Source organism: Bacillus rossius, chromosome 7 (genome assembly GCF_032445375.1).
Source record: "Bacillus rossius redtenbacheri isolate Brsri chromosome 7, Brsri_v3, whole genome shotgun sequence".
NCBI classification, from domain to species: domain Eukaryota; kingdom Metazoa; phylum Arthropoda; class Insecta; order Phasmatodea; family Bacillidae; genus Bacillus; species Bacillus rossius.
Window position 1 is genome coordinate 34823767 of NC_086335.1, and position 15894 is coordinate 34839660.

Genomic DNA, 15894 nt, shown 5'->3' on the forward strand with positions numbered 1-15894 from the left:
AATGCCCGGGCAAGAATGCGAACCCAGTATTACTGCAAACACTGTTTTGTAATGATACAGTCGTTTTTGTTTAAGTTTTGAAATTCACAAATATCTGTAAATTTACATGAATATATGTTTCATATATAAAAAATTTGTACACATACCAGCCCGTCTGACCAACTCACGACTCCCTTAAGGGTCACAACCCTTTGGGGTGAGAGATAGGAATCAAAGACGCCACATTTTTGATCCATTTACATACCGAAACAGATATTTATCCTTCAATATTGAAAATCTGGCTTCTTTAAGGCATACAGGACACAATATAAAAATTACATAATTCATAATATAGTATTTATAACAGTTATATTATAGTTGAAATCATTATAGAAAATAAGTGAAATACTAAAATCCAGTTGACTTCGAGAGTAAACTATTTGTTGACACCAGTCAATATTATCATAATAAAATAAAAACAGGGTTATACTTCCGTCAGAATATAATTTCTTTTGTGATACAATCTGTTGAAATTTTTTAATGGGTATTAAGATCTGATATTGTCTATCGTGTGATTAACAATGCATACAAGAGATGTGCATGTAAGTACGTATAAGAAGAAAAATGCAAATAAACAGTAATATTTTGTTAAAAAAAAGTGTAATTCAGTACATGTGATATAAGTGAAACTCTTTGGCAATTAAAACCTTGACTTGTAAGTATTTCGCAAGTGATAAAAGGGCAGAAAAAAGAAAGAGCGAAAGACGACAATTTTCTAAATAAATATTACTCACCTTTGAAATACACCGTAAAGAAAAACATGTGCGTGTTATTGTTTTTTTTAATATTACTGCCATTTGGACCACGCCAAATCTCTGAACGAAATATGACATCATAACAGGTAGCGCTATCTATTCGGGAAATGCAGGGACTGTCACAACAGCGCTTTCTATGCTGCTGGTTAAACAAAGAGAAACGCGAGCGCGCTGGTAGCAAATATAAAATTCAAGGCATTCAAAGTTAATTGTATATGATATACCTATATCTATTTTCGCAAACAAATGCATGCGCACACACTCTCTCTTGTTCATTCGTTTATCCATCTCTCTCTCGGTGTTATATTTTTGGGCGGGGAACGAATCAGCGCACAGAGAGGAGAACGAAAACAAGCCCAGCAACGTATATAGCATAGTTTCCTCTTGATATCTCCTTGGCCGCCAAGTATAAATTCTCTGTCCTTTTCACGTCAGAAACGTTCTACAACAATGTTTTACGAAAACGTTGCATTAAAATTTGGCCTGGAAATATTGCTGTCATCGCGCACAAAGAATTTTAACTACCAAAAAAAAAAAGCTCTCCCGATGCATGCAATTTTTTTTCCAAGTATTTGTCATGTTATAACATTTACAGGCACATGTTACGGCTGTGCTTCAGTTAGTTAAAATCCTGACGCGAAGAAACTTTCATCTTCAGCGTCGTCTTCCTTCGTGCGAAGGAACAAAATTTAACCTGTCATCCAAGGGGCTCAGCAGGTTTATGGAATGCCAATACTCGAGTCTTCACCCGCGAGGTTGGCATACCTGGCGGGGCGTGTAGTCCAGGCAGGGCGCTCTTTGAGAATGAACCAGATCGTCGAGCAGGGAGGAGACGAGACAACCGTGTGGTAGAGAATAAGAAGAAATATTCGATAATATTCAGACTAGTTTCCTTCACGCCTGCTATACGCGTACTTTTAAAAAATTCAAACGTTCACTTACAAAATTATTAATAAATTAAATTTTTTATATTTATTGTCTTCGTTTACAATACGATCAGAATCTCTTGCTGAGCTTTTCGGAGCTCATAAATTATAAGACATACTGGAAGTTTGTCGCAAGTCAACCCTGATTGAACTTCTTTGGCTCGTTAAAATGATACTTACATAAACGTTTACTTCCATCGATGAAAATTCTTAACAAATAATATTTATATGGTAAAAGCTACATACGAATAGCTGTCATTTAATGCCTGCTACTAAGCACCACCTATACTAAAAAAACAATGAATGTATGAATCTATACGCTAAACCATCCATTTATTTATTTTTAATACAAAAATATTGTGCTGCACTGCAGATACCATAGGTATAAACATTCTTGCAACCAACACATTTGACTGTTAAATATTATGCTTTATAATGATCTGTTTAGAGAATATTTTGTTTCCTGTTACTAAAATTTGGGTTCTATTATTTTATAAACTTATATAGAAAACTCTAATGTTGGTCTTTACCTTGTAATATTTGCTCGATTAATGGAAACAATTGCTTGATGAAAATTTAGTGACATTTTTTTAGGTGGAAGATAACATGTTTCTCTTCAAATTTGTTCTAACTATAATTTCTACCAAGTGTCTTACCCGTCGAAACCAAACTGGGTTGGGGAAAATATTTCCCAGTACAGCTGCCCCCCCCCCCCCCCCCCCAACGCAGTCGTTTGTCACTTTGGATTCTTTCTTGTTTTCTATGCATAATAATTTAGATATTGTATTTATCACCCAAACTTTATACATTTCTACTGTAAAATATCAGATCACAAATCTTCGGATTGCCTTAAAGTGGAGTTTCGGGTCGGAGCCACTCCGCCGAGAAGATCGCCTAAGCCAGGCTCCCAGGAGCCAGTGTTGCGGTCCCCGGCGCCGATGGAATAATAAGCGACGACCAGCTTGGTGAGGAGAGAAGGGGGGTATATGGGAAAGGGGGGGGGGGGGGGCTTTGGAGCCCCGGGGAAGCGGCGCGAAGCCCCCGCGTCTAATCCCTCCAAGCAGTCTTCCCCGTCTCTCCACCACTCTCGACACACCCGGGAGGGATGAAGGCTCGTGTCCCCCCCGCCGAACTGCGCTCCAAGTTTCGCGCTCGTAAATGCGACGCGGGATCTCGTTTACGCGAGGAGAAAATTCTTTGCGCGACCAGTAGGATACACGGCGGGCACGTCGATGGTCGCGGGAAGCGAGACCCTCCCGTCTCGGGACGTGGCGATGCGTCTGCAACAGTCCGAAACTCAGGAGTGATCCGTGGCCTCGCTCTGATGAGAATGACGTTGCATTGTGGCGCGGTACACTGCCCTCATTTCTAATGTAGGCCTACAGTCACTGGAGCGCAGAAAAAATAGTCCGCCAAAATAAGTGTTTATTCGATTGTATTTTTTTCTTTATTGTTTCATTACATCGTAAATAAGTACGCAGCTAAGATTTGAACGTTCCTTTGACTTGTGAAAATTTGCGGTAGTTCAAAAATATTTAGTTATTCAGCAAGGAAAACAAGTAAATGCCAAAAATGTACTTTTGCGATCGACTTTTGAAAAGCGCCGGTCGCAGAACGGACAGCACTAATCGAAATTTCGTCTTGGTTTTCTTGGCTTCCTACCACACAGTCCGTTCTTTTCTTCTTACCTTTATTTTGAAACGGGAACCGTAAACCACAAATATCATTAGTGTTCTTCTTCTTCTACGCCACCAAAGGACACAGTCTGTGACAAAAAGTTGAGTAATGTGCTCGGACCATCGCCTACACAACCCATTACGTCAGAGGGTCACGTGGAACAATCAGTGATCAGAGTCTGTCGGACACCATTTGGGACATTGCAATTGTTGACGGGCCAAATATCCAATCCAGTAGTTACGTCCATCTCTATACAATCATGGCCATGACGCAATATCGAAGTCTCTTTGTGCAAAACCCGTGTGTCAACACAACGCACCCAGTAGCTTAGTATCCAGATCCGAGGCCACCCCCCCCCCCCCCCACACACACACACAACGCCAAATACATTAGAGACTTTACCCGACACCTCTATACTTACCTATAACACAGATGTGTGTAGAAAAAATAGCCCAATGGCAAGAGGTGTAACTACAAAAATAATTTATGAATAAACTATTAAATTATATAATATTTTGTGTCAAAATTATATATATACCTACACAAGGAATTTGAAGCACTGGAGGTTTTATTTTCCCCATTAAATTATTAGACGGTTAAAATTTTTATTTTTCATTCAGAAATCAAGTTATATTCGTTTTCTCAATGTTGGCATTATATGAATTTAAGATACAGTGCTCACACTAGGCATTCCGTCCGCCATCTATCGTACTGACGTGACAACACCAGGTTTGCGCACAAAAATCTTGGAGCTGTGGGCTATTAGTCTCTAGTGTATCTGATAGCGCTGCTGGCTTCGCCTTGCGCCACTCACGTCAGTCGCCAAAGAACCAAGATGCGGGGAGAGCGTGACCTTTGCCTCAGAGCCACTTGTGTTTAAGAACCTGCCTGGCGAGGAAATAAACTCTATTATGATATGCAATATCTTATTACTTCAACAAAAACATTTGAAAATAACAAAATAAATTACTGGATAAATTTACACAAATGTAATTTTACCTATGAAATTAGTCGTCATAACGTCACAGAACCATGAAACACGGAAAGTAAATTTGTTTGCTAGTATTTTCACATAGTTCATCTCCTATGACAACTTTCCTTATTTTGACTCATTATAAAGAATAGAAACATTTTATTAAATTTTAAATTTTCAAATGTATTAAAATATTTAAACGATCCTTGTTATTACACTTCATTTATGCAAATAAATTTTTAAGAAAATGTAAATATTCTAAATTATTATTATTCCAAGTATCATACTATGAAAAATTTACTTGAGTTATTTGATGCAAGTATGACATATGATAATGAAATAAGCCAGTAATTTTCAAAACATTTTTCTTTGTTCGAAAATTACGTTTTTATAAAAGATACAATAAGGGTATTCTGCTCAAAAGCGTGAAGATCCAATTATTAAAATATATTTTTAAAACATGATATATGGCGTAATTACTAACGCAACACTCTCATGTAACAAGAGTCGTTGTTTCGTTATCGACAGTAATTATTTATTAAAATTTGTAAGCCCCGAGTAGGAATCTTAAAATATTGGAGTTTTCATCACGTAAACTGTTTTGTAAAACCGTGCGACGGAAAGCTCTGTCTTTTACTTTCGCTAAACGTAAAAGAATGTTAATTTTTATGCAACATCATGTCCAAGAAAGACCTGATCATTAAATAAGAGAAATAAACTTTTGAATGCAGACATTACAATAAAAAAATTAATAATGAGTTACACTTGCATATGTCTTCAGATTAACTATATATATGTATATGTATATATATATTTCACGTATTAAATCTTATCTAAGGTCTTGTTTTCATTAAAACCAGGACATCGTTTGGTTTTAGATAGGCGGTTAAATCTGCATTAAAAATCAAATAGGAAAAGATTGGTGTCTACGTGATGTAAAATCATTATTAAAGATTTTCTGTGTCAAATAATTATCAAAGTTTTTCTATTACAAAGCCGAAATAAGTTACAGCTGATACATTTAACCGAAAAAAATTGAACTAAGAATTGCCGTATTTTTATACGTGTCTCAGAGCCATGACTTATTGCAGATTTTAAGGAAACAAATTATCTAGCTTACAATTACTTTTCTAATAATTCTTTAAACACGCAGAAAGGTTATTCTGGGTGACTTCCCGAAAGTTTCTTAAGAATAACATTTCTCGTCAAAATAATAGTGATGGTTAACATAACAAGGATGTTACGAATGAAAACATGGATTTTAACTATGAACAAAGAAAATTGGAATTCCAGGGACGAAACATCTGAGGAGCAAAACATGGTTGGCGATGAGCTGTTGGGGAACTTGTGGTACAAAATTAGAGTTATGTTACTGAAATACTCAGTCATTATTTAATACAAAAGTATGCATCAAATATTATTTTTAAATCCTTGCGTAATTTTTAGAAATGAATAAAATCACGTCTTTTTTTTTTTTTGCAAAAAACATTTTTTTACAAGCTGTAAAATACATCTTTACAAAATTGAATTTAAAAAAACCATGACTATGATTATTATTTAGAAGAATACAAGCTCATTTTATTTAGTTAAATAAATAACAGGGAAAATACCAAATGCAATAATTTCATACCAACTATTGACTACTAAAGTAGTTACTAGTAACTATAATGAACCATTCATGTTTTTATATCCTAATAACCATCAGACATGGTTTCTTTTTACTTTCGTACAAAATTGTTTAATCAATATTTTCCTGGCTTTAAAAGAATTATCATTGTATCTTTAAAACAAATTATATTGGTACTAAAAAAACCAATTAACTTGTTTGAACAAAATTTTCTATTTTATTTTACGTAATCAAAGTAAGATTCCGTGTATTTTTGAAATATTAGCACCAAAAACAATTTGGACTGCAAACGCATCAACGTCCTGGTTTTTGGTAACTTTTCAACAACGAGGTTTTATTTTTTACCGCCATGTAATTACAGGGGATATTTAAAAGACCATTAGAAAGAGCGCATTTGTCCCGTGTGCCCTGCCCTGAAATCTCGCACGCGGAAAGGGTTTCCACGGAGCGTATGCAACGGGCCGGGAAGTGGTTGTGCAGGAGGGTGTTGGGGGAGGCGGAGGGTGGTAAGGTATGCGCTTCATTAGCGTCGCACCTGATAATCCCGCAGGGTCCCGCCCACGAACCGCACTCGTGGGACGGCCCTCGGCCCCAGCGGTCTGAAGGTCTTCCCGAGCCGCCTCCACCTCATTCCACCTCACGGCCCTCCTCGCCGCCACCTCATCGCCTTCTCCATTACACCTCGGCGGCGGGGTCGAAGACGCAACTCGGGGGGAACTCGACGCCAACTCGCGACACTTTCCCTCGCCGCCATTCTTTTGAAGCTCCGCCCTCTCTCCCTCTCTTCCATTTACCTTCGCTTTCACACACTCACACGCTCGCTGTTCAACCCCATTCACCATCATTTCCTTCTCCAGAAAAACCTCGTTCTCCCATAATTCTCTTCTTTGGATAACCGCCGCTTTCTTCCACAACACGCACTGGCGACTCCAGAGACCTTCATAGCGTGGCTTAATTGATCACGATAAATAGACAAAAAAATAGTAAATTCTTAAAACAAGATTTATAAAATAATCGGTATGTAGCCGCCAGGCACATTAAAATTTAAACTTCACACTTGTAGCATCCGATAAAACTAAATATTCACTCATTCACTTGAACAATAAAACTAATCAATCAAGTACGTACACAACGTAGGTTCACAATTAGAAGAAACAATGGGCGAAGAAACATCTGCAAAATTTCTTATAGTTGTCACTCTTCTCTTTTTCCCTGTTTCACACTCGCACTGTTTTTTTTTATAATATTACGTCATCTCTCAACTTACCCCAACGGGTGCCAAAAAGTTTCAATTTAAAATTTAAAAAAAAACATTAAAATAAGTGAAGGTATTATTCTAAAAGGCTCAAAAGTTAGTTCGAGTCGCACCTAACATAGTACCGGAAAGATTATATTAAGATTGGATAACTCTCTTTCACCAAGCGGTTCTTCGCCTTTGTGGTTGGGGTGCGCAGACCGTCAATTTCACTCTATGACTTTCGCTCGGCGACAACTGGGTTTTAAGTGGGAATTGCCATTGATAGAAGCACAGAAGGGTTGCCATTTCATATTTCATATGGGAGTGCAAAATTTTTCCTTCGTAATAACAGTTTGAAAACGTTTAACAATTACTTTTGAACTAAATAAAAATTAACCTTCTAATCCTAGTTAAATACTTTTTAAAAAAAAACTTGTTTAGGCCTTAAAAAATTACTTTCAGTATCAAAAATTTTAAAAGTGTGCGAGGAGGAAATTCTTCGTCTCGTACCAATACGTCTAGAACAACATGGAGCTCCGAAACTACACGGTTAGCAGAGTCGGTGTTCGTTAAACGAGTTTTGGATTGAACCCGCCTGCCTCGTCATGGACGACACGCACTCCATTGGCTAATACCTCCATTGTTTGATGTTAGTATATGTCCATTACGTGGCCAAGGCAGTTACGAAGTTCACCGACGTTCGCGGCTCACCCGTGCAACTTCGGTAAAACCTATTGAGTGGAGTGAATGAAACTAGTTTCTATCCCAGAAGTTACCACTAGGTAGTTTTAGCATAACATCAAATAGACGTGAATGAAGACTGAAACTAGGTAGTTACAACTAGCCTGGAATTATTGATATCTAGATGTTCTGTAGATATGACTGCACTAATTGTAGCTAGAAGGTAGCAGTAACGTAATTTGAATCATCATTGTTGTAGCTTCGCTCTCCGCTCCCAGCACGGACTGTTCTATGTTGTCTTTGCTAGGAACACCTGGTCGGTTAATTAAACTGTCTTTATCAACGTACTTATTTTAATACTATATAATTTTGTAGTTTTATTTTTGATAAGAGTGTAATCATGTCTTCCAATGAATTATCTGAACATGATTTAAAAAAGAAAACAAAACGCTGACAGAGAGCTTTGTTTTGTTAAGTTACTTAGTGAACAACAAGTACTGTTATAGAAATCTAGATTACCCAAACTTATAGCTGTGAAAAATAAAATCGCTTGGTATCAAGTAGTTACGGAATGCATTCTTGCTGCCGGTATCAAAGTCACTCATTTGCAAACGAATAAAATTCAACAAAACACGAAAAGTCACGTTAAAAAAAACTGATACTAAGACTTAGGGGGAAAAATAAGTTGAAGGGGGTGCGAGAAGCAGTTGGTACTTCTGGGGGCCAAGAAAATTCTTTGTTTTACCAAAGTTCCTGGACGTGTTGCGTTAGGTCAGAGGTCGGCAGACCGTGGCTCGCGACACGCATGCGGCTATTTTCATAGGATCTTACGGCTCTACAACTCTCTGCACTGCCACAGTACAAAAAAAATATCAGATCTCATCAGCCGCTTGGAAGAGTACGAAAGAGAGAAATAAAAATTGAAATCTCAATATTATTGGACGGCTGCACAAAAAAATGCTTAAAATAGAGCAAATCATATTTGATACGTGAAATAATAGTCTTCCTGAAACCTATAAAAAAAATTGCATTAACAATTCTAACAATCTTTGGCTCTACCTATTCATGTGAACAAACATTCTCTTTAATAAATCATATAAAAAATAGATTAAGTGGTAAATTAATCGACGACAACTTACATTCAGGCCTAAAATTGAAAAAAAAAGTTGTTACTTGCCAGACGTAGCGAAGCTTTAGAAAGCGATGCAAGGTCACCGTTCCAAATAAGTAATTTATTTTACAAAGCCCAGGTGTTTTTATTTTATCTATTTTTCCTATGTAGCCTTATTTTACGACTTATAAAAATGTATACTCTGCATCCTGCAGTGGCAATAGCGAACCTGCTCGATGATATATTTGACATTGAATCTGTAAAGGTTTATAATTAATTAATGATATTAACAACAGTTTTACAAATACCTTGCAAGTAGGCATGAAATATTAACGAACCGCATTTGTTGCGCCAAATGAAATCATTTGGAAGCAGCTGTTGTATTTCTGTATTTGTGTCAAGAAATGTGTGGAATCTGATCCTGTTCCAGAAACCAATGAGCGGAATGGCTCTGGTGGCGGGACCAAGGGCGCCAATTTGGCTTTGCCTCTTGCGCAACACAAGGAGGTTCATTTCTGTATTTCAATTCCTTACAATGTGGGCACACAACGCTCATCGATCCAATAGCAACGTGTTGATCTGCACTGTAATCAATTGTCACGTTGTAACGGAATGCAGCTGGATGAGTATTCAACGCAACATTGATTTGTTTTCTTGCCCAATTATTTTAATTCATTATCGAGCTATTGGTTTCTACTGATTGATAATGTATCATTCGATGAATGTCAGCTATCGTTTGCATGTTCTATTTATTTTTGTGAAAGAGCTAAACGTGTTTGTGATAATCGATCCGTTCAATTTCATTTCGTTCTTCGTGTTTCTCTGCAGTAAGATTAGATCGAAAATTCGTTTGGTTTGTAGCATTGCTAGTTCTGCGACCTTAATTGCTCCGTATTATTAGCAGCATTGAAATGCGATTAAGATGTGTCCATTCAATTCAATTATCTCAATTGCAACACAATGAGCCTTGCGAAAAATAATGCAATTAAACTAAAAATGAAAAATAAACTTTAATGATAATTTATAAACATTTAACACCTCAAAACTCACTGTATTTCGTAATTAAATCTGTAAATTTGGTTTTTTTCGGGATAAAGCGACGAAAATTAATTATTTTCAAGAAAACGTTCCGATGAGCTAAAAAAGGAATAACACTTCAACTGAAATTAAACAACTGAATATCACGAGAAAAATAAATAGTTGTGTGACCTCGATCACAGAGGAAACCTAATTCTCTTTGGCTGAGGTCAGAGATAAAAAAAAAATAAGAAAATAAGGTTTTTGGCCATGTAGGAAGGAATAATTCTCTATATCTGAGATCGCATCTGCTGCGGTTAAAAAAGAAAGAATGATTGTTATAAAGGTAATTACAAAATCAAAATAAAGTTAATTGCACAAAGCAAAAAACAGAGCACAGGAAAGTAATTAAAGTAGACGCTGAAGCTGTGACATTTCCCGCTAGACTGGCCGGGACATGGCGTAGAATAAATGTAGGCTAATATATTCTTGTCTCTCTACTGATTAAGGAATTCTGCTCTATCTCTAAATTTCAATGTTAACTAATGCTACTCCCCAAAGTAATGACAGCATTTAAACGTATTATATGGTGGGGTTAATGCTATTCCTTTCCATTAATCACTTCGCGGTAAAATTTCATTATTTAAAAATATCTTTACTATCGTTTTCAAAGCGCATAAGCAGCTTGCACTTATCTATGCCTAACGTTCGTAATCACTGTAACATTTTCTATTCCTCACGTGCATAGACATAGCCATGGCGACGACCACTTACTGACTAACAAAATCCTAGTGTGGTCCCTCTCGCACTAGAAATTAAAATAGTTACAACTAGGCTAAAGCCTAGTTTTAGCCTTTTTATTCATAGGTTAACAATAGGAATTTGGGAATTTCACGTTAAAACTAGAAGATTAGTTGTACCTACTTTTTGTTCACTCAGAATGAAGTTACAAGTTAAAAATATTTTAGTATAAGCTTAATTGATTTTTATTTACTTCTCTCACTATACGATAATAACGCGCGGTTAAGATGTTTAGGTCTTCCTTCAAAGACAATGAAGGAAAAATTATAGAATTGTCAATCTACCAAAATATTTTAAAATATGGACGGTTGTTTAGGTTAGGTTAGTTACAGTAAAAATAATGTGAAATCGTGTTAAAATTTATTTAGGTTATGTTAGCAACATAAAAATAACTACAAAACAATAAGGGTAAATATTTACGTTATAAAATCTAAGCTTTAAATTGGTAATTTATAACCAACCAAAAACATTATTTTACAACATTTTTAATGTAACTAACCATACCTAACCAAAAATTTATAACTAAACACCTGGTCACATGCTATTAAATATTCAAAATGTTTCCAGAAAAGTGGCTTACTTTTATATCTATCAACGTTTTAACCAATCAACATAAAACTTGGAACCAAATACAGCACATACGCCATACATAGAATTTAAAATTTAAATGCTCGACGTGTTTGATTTAAGATAAGCAGGGTGAGAAAAACAAACGAACAAGCACGAACGTGGCTTCGGAACAGACTGATGTGAATCTTACGCTTCCGTGTTGGATTGTCAATCTGAGAGTCAACACAAAAATGTAATTTATTTAATCATAACATTATATGATGTGTAACATCTTAGTTCTCGGTAAATGGCATTTGGTAGGAGTAATTTCGTGAATGTAGGGGAAGTGCCATATCACGGGAAAGTGTGACCACGGTGCTGCCATCTTTGGCGGATGGTGCGAACCAAAGTTCACAAAGCCAAAGGAAAACTTTCTGGTATTAACCGTGTAATGAATTTTAGCAAGATGAACAGTATTTCGAAAATCTGGTCAAAAACAGAGCCATTCTTGCTTTTATTGGAGCCATTACATAATATAGATTAAAATTTTGGTTTGGTAATAAAATGATGCAATGGTCGACGCCGCTGCTCCAGCAGTAGATTCCAGCGGTGGATGCGGAAACTACGTGTTAAGAAACGTAGTTGAAAACACAATTTGCGTACATTTATCACGCTCGGCATTATTTTTAAGAATTCTACTTTAAATTTCGTGCCCGAGTTTCATATTATAAGTGTATTTGGAACATCAGAAAACATTTATTTGCTCTTTAACGAGTTTATATGTTACACATTTCTGGTGAGTACTGAAAGACTCGTTTTTTTTTTTTGGAAACCAATTCGTTTATTTTTCTAAAATGGCTGTTGGCTATTTTTTTTACAATAACCCGTCGAGACGAACTTTCAACCGTGTGCGGCGATGTCTTTCTTAGAGGGATGGTTATCTCTCTCAAGAAGCGCACCGGCCATCTACGGTTTAAAAACAACACTAACAATGAAAGATGACGACAAGTGAACAGAAGCTGGGATACAGACTTCTCACCTTGTCGCCAGCAAGCCCTAGCAGAATCTTCGGAACCTCAAGCAGAAGAGCAGCTAACTGGAAGGAGTCAGAACAGCAGAAGGCGTAATTCACCCCGGTAATGATACTGCTTGGCAAGGCGTGTTGTCGGTTAAGAGCACCCTGCATCCCTTTTACTTGTTTTTTTCTTTCCTTCGCGAGAGTTAGCGAAATCACAGTATTTCCGTGTAACGAGCCACGCCCTTCCCCCTCCCCTTCCCCCCACCAAAGAAACCCCTGGAGGCACGGTGTCGATTCTCTCGCTCGACCAACATCTCCCAGCATGTTTTATTCAGCCTCGAAGTTACGAACGTCGGATCAGAGGAAACCGTTACTTTCCTTATGTTTTCCAGTCTTTATTCCCCCTTCTTTTTCCTACCCACCTCAGAGAATTTTCTCACCGCTTTTTTTTTTCCTTTCCCAACTTTTTCCTTACTTCTTTTGGTATCCCGTCGGGTTCCCAAGCGCAACGAGTTTGGTGCCTACATTACGTCCTCACACACCACACTTCCCTCCTCTGCCCCTCAACTCCATTAGGTCGCTGTCACACGGTACATTTGAAAACTTGGGGGGGGGGGGGGGTTCGGTGTTGTAAACAAGAGCCTCTTATTCATTCTGCCTCTCCGATGAATTATTCTCCCCTCTTGGTCGTTTTCCTTTCCCCTTCTCTCCCTTCAACATTGCAGTATTTCCACCCGTTCTTACCGGGAGAAGCAGTTTCCAGGGATGTCTGACGCGAGGAGTTTTCGCGCGCAATTACGGTCGGAAGTACGGCAATCCCTCAGCGCGCCGAGAAGGAAGTGTCGCTGGTTTCCTTTCTTTCGGAAACATGCCTGCTTACACTGTTTTTTTTTTCCGTCAGCACGTCCTACGCAAATCAACTGAACAACTGAACATGTCCTACAAGCTTCAATTTACAAACATTTTTTTATTCCTTTTTCAATCGACAAACACATACTTTTGGATTTGGGATTTAAAAAAAAATATAACTACCGTCAGCTTCCTTGCGACGAACAACATGAAATATATTTGGACCCTTTTTTAAATCAACATTGTGATGTAGTGTAACTATTAAGTCATCCTATGTCACTCGATTGAAAAAAATATTTCCAGGAAATATTGTTTTGTGTAATGTAGTGCCAAGACCTATGGATAATTATATATCAAAATAGTAAATATAACAAAATATGACAAAATCTAAGATGGCGAAGAATGTTCACCTTTATTTTTGTACAAGATGATGTACCCGCGCTTCGATTCGGAAGTCTACAGACAGAACAATCTCGCACAGTTCATTAAACATGCCCCACCTCGTGGGTACGCCACTGCCACTCCTCGATCGACAAAAACAAAAAATTGAATATAATTTTTTTTTCAAATCAACATGTGAAAAAATTTGAACTAAGATAAGCGGGAAGAAAAATAAAATCTAAAACATCATATTTTGTTCTAACGGCCTTCAACATAACATTTATTTAATGAACAATACTGTGTCAGTATGTTAGCCAAGATAATTACGGAAAAACTGAGGTATCAACAATGCAGAAGCCGTTCCATGGAGATTAAGAAAGCGCCAAATGCAGTATAGCCGTTTCCAGGAGGAGAAGAGAGCACCAACAATTCAACAGCCGTTGAAGTAACAGGATAGCTTCCCAGAGTAACCTACGTGCCAAATTACACGGCTCTAAGCCTCACTGTCTCTGCATTACGCGAACCGCAGGTAGACATACAGACATCCTCTTTTATTAACATAGATAGACTATCTTAGTTCGCATGGCTAATTAAATGGCATTGAGTCCTAGCACTCACTTTATGGGTAGAATTACCTCTGAGATTATCATTAGCCCACAGTTACTAAGTATACATGTATTCCAGTACTAATTCATTATTTATGCAGAGATATTGGTGTGAACGATCATCACTTTCCATGCCATTACACTATGACTATGACTATGACTATGACTAGCCGCAGAGCCCATAGAAAAAATTAAAATAGTTAAAAAAATACACATTAATTTTATTATTACAAGACTATTCTTTGCTTGAAATATGCACAGTTGTAATAAATAAAAAAAATTTTTTTATGGATCTTAGTGAATTAAAATTGTACTACAATCTTAACTTCGTTTAGAAAAATGACAAAACGTCCAAAAATTTCGATGGGTTCAATTTATTTTTTGGTGGAATATTTATTGAAAGTTAATTAGATACTTTTAATGTCTATAAAAAATTTTAAAAGTTTTAGTAGAATTTTATAAATAGATTCATAGTTGACCAAGTAAGATACCTAATGATGTTTCATGCCTTAAAAATTTAATAGTAGTAGCATTTAATTTTATATACAATTTATTTGTATTTTAATAAGCTTTTAAATTATATATTTATTAACAAACTGTGTAGTTTCTCTTTGGAAGTGAGGTCATAAGAGACAGAAACGCATGAGACAAAAATGAGAAATAAGTAGAAATTGGCCCAAGTATTTTATTTGCATTATTTTGCGAAACCATGTAAAAAAAGTCTACATTCATAATAGCCTACTAGAGCAAGATCATCATTTTAAAATGTGATATTGGATTCACAATATTTTATTGAACCGCAGCTAATCTGTGCAATAAGTAACAGCAGTTACCATCCATCTTCACCTGTAGAAATTGCCAACTGCTCAGATTAGCTGGAGAATACCATGTTTCTTAAATAGGGTTTTGTTGCTACTTTGGAGATGATATTCTATGGAGTAGGTATGTGTTCTAAAGTTTATATCGCTTTTTTTAGCTGTTAGTTACAAAAGCAAACCGCCGCTTTATAAAAGCTAATGCACGAAGTATTGTTATTTTTTAACTTGCAACGGAGTATCAATAATTAAGAATCGTATAAATGCTACAGAGAAAAAAGTATTGTTAGACAAATATGTTAACAAAATATTAGCTAGGAATCAGAGTTAAATTTTATTAAAACCCACAATAATATAATACCATCTAGATGATGTATGGGATTGGTGGGTTATCGTTCAATCTTGACTTCAGTTGATGACATGACTAAGATAACTTAAAACAACTCCTTAACTTCCAACCCCCGTGGTTCTCAGTTCAAGGCGAGCACTCCCGCGGAAGGCAACAAATGCAAGAAAAAAGAGGAGCGCATTCATGAAACGTTTCGCGGCCCCGCGCCCACACAGGTTTGCCAGGTCGTGCAAGGGTGTAAAAAAAAAAAAAAAGGTGGTGGGTGAAAGAGGGGATGGACATTATCGGCACACGCCCTCGCGCGCCAACACACGTCGAGAGGCCTACTTGCTCGAGGTGGGGAGGGGGAGTCGTGCTGTGGTATGCCGTTCCGTTTGATCATGGGGGGGGGGGGGTAGTCCCCCGGTATCTCCGCGACCCGCACGGCACGCCAGCACCAGATAGGGGGCGCATCGCGGCCTGGCTCGCGCGCAAACACGCCCCC

The 15894-nt window shown here is 37.2% G+C and overlaps 1 protein-coding gene across 1 annotated transcript in view; it reads right to left on the reverse strand.

The window, feature by feature from the left end:
- Nucleotides 1–15894, reverse strand: part of LOC134534530 (protein O-mannosyl-transferase TMTC1-like) — a 489863-nt gene that overhangs the window by 156710 nt on the left and 317259 nt on the right. The gene's annotated exons all lie outside the window — the stretch shown is intronic.